The sequence below is a fragment of the Penaeus vannamei genome, chromosome 13 (assembly GCF_042767895.1).
Source record: "Penaeus vannamei isolate JL-2024 chromosome 13, ASM4276789v1, whole genome shotgun sequence".
NCBI classification, from domain to species: domain Eukaryota; kingdom Metazoa; phylum Arthropoda; class Malacostraca; order Decapoda; family Penaeidae; genus Penaeus; species Penaeus vannamei.
In genome coordinates this window covers 15,047,497-15,049,996 of record NC_091561.1, presented here as the reverse complement: position 1 = coordinate 15,049,996, position 2,500 = coordinate 15,047,497, and positions in this window count along the sequence as shown.

Sequence of the window (2,500 nt, the reverse complement as noted above, 5' to 3'; positions counted from 1 at the left end):
GGAGAGAGAAAGCAGGTGAGTAAGCGAGCGCGCGAGAGAAGGTGAGTGAGTACGCATGCGAGAGAGAGAGAGAGAGAGAGAGAGAGAGAGAGAGAGAGAGAGAGAGAGAGAGAGAGAGAGAGAGAGAGAGAGAGAGAGAGAGAGAGAGAGAAAGAGAGAAGGTGAGTAAGTGAGCGCGCGCACGAGGGAGAGAGAGAAATAGAGAGAAAGAAAGAAAGGCAAACAGATAGTCAAACAGAAAGGGAAAAAGAAACATTATAAATGTTGGTAAAGGTTGTATTGACGGTAAAACGCTTGATATGACTATGTATGTATACAAATACACACACACATCCGCATATATCAGGGCTGGATTTCTACGGAAATCCGTCTACTACTGGAAAGAAAAGACGACCGACGGATGGTGACATGACTACGGAATTTATTTCCGTAGGCTATTTATTTATTCATATTTAAGAAAATGTTTTGATGGAAATGAAAATAATTCAATGCAACAATGAAATATTTTCCCTTGTTCAAATAAATCAAACATAAAAAACAACTTGGTATGAACTGATAAAATGTGGTAGACCGAACGTCATCACGGCGGAAATTTAATTCGAAGTCGCTTCAGCTGGGTCTTCCAGCTGGGATTAGCAAAGGCATAGAGACAGTCCCATAGAGTAACTTTAATCCTTCAACTCTACAACACACTCACCATGAATAGTATACTTTTTAAATAAATCAAGTTTACGGGTTCAATATCGCATTGTTTAAAGTTATACATCTAATGCATTTATCTATTACGAAATGCGAATACATTTAATATTGTTGAATCATTTTACATTTTTGGCTTGATAATGTATCTATTATATAATGTCCTATGCAGCGCAATAAACAAGAAAGTAATACTAGGGATCCAATAATCATCAGTCATTGACCCTGTGCTCTGCAACTGTTATCTAATATTCATCCTTTAATGATAGTGCAAGAGTCAATCTTATTACATATATACGTTTTCTGTATTATCTAATGTTTAGAAAATGACAGAAATTATATTACGGATAAGCGGCAAACCCTGATTCATATATATATATATATATATATATATATATATATATATATATATATATATATATATATATATATATATATATATATATATATATATATATATATATATATATATATACATATATACATACATACATATATATATATATATATATATATATATATATATGTATGTATATATATATATATATATATATATATATATATATATATATATATATATATATATATATATATGTGTGTGTGTGTGTGTGTGTGTGTGTGTGTGTGTGTGTGTGTGTGTGTAATGTGGTGTGTGTGTGTGTGTGTGTGTGTGTGTGTGTGTGTGTGTGTGTGTTCATAAATACATACACACACACACACACACACACACACACACACACACACACACACACACACACATATATATATATATATATATATATATATATATATATATATATATATATATATATATATATATATATATATATATATATATGTAAGTATTCACATTTATGCGCCCTGTGTGTGTTTATGAACATGTTTATGTATATGACTAGGGTAAGGTGTAACACATGACAGGACTCCCAGTGACATCTAATGAATAGTTATTGAGAGTGTAACAACTTAAACATGTAACATATACCTAGTCTCCCCTACGAGATCATGGTCTGTGTCTTCGGATTTAAAACGTGTTATAATGTCATGTTCCTAACGTGATGGAAAGTCACCGGTGGCTAGAGATGTATCGTTGATAACAGTTGATTATACCTCATTGCAGGTAAGATGTCTCCGATGATGCGAAAAGTAATGCCATCTATGCGTCTATAAACATTGAAATTGGTAATGTTGATAAATGCCCTTGACATATCTAGGTGAAGCCATATTTGACTCATATAAAGTATCAAGATTTCTCACCATTATGAATATTTCCACGTCATGATGTCCAAGGAGAGACTATCCGTTCATGTTTTTTTTTTCTTTGTTTGATTTTTTTTTTTTTTTTTTTGCATTTGTGTTCTGAGTGTCGGTGCCTTGCCAAACCCTTTGACCACGATTGTATTTCTTTCCGTTTAAATATACTTTGACATTTCTTGGGAAGACATCTGCGCCTGAAAACTAATTTAGGTCTTGATATTTTCTTGATGTGACCGACGAAAGCTTTTCATCGCGGTCTGCTCTTTCTGCTTGGCTGTTGATCTCGACCATCGGCACTAATGGAGCTGGAGGGAAGGGACTTCTGGCACCTGGGGATGAGTTGCGTCATTCGATTTCCGGTTAGTTCCTTATTAATTATTTTTTTATAAGCCTCGTCTAGGCGTTACATGAGTAGATGCCTCGATTTTCTTTTTTTTTATTATTATTATTCTTATTCTTTTTAAGACTGCTAATGTTTTGGTACTCGGGGAGGCTGGCGAGTCAGCAACGACGCAAACCTGCTCGCTCGCTCGTAGCCGGCGGGGGG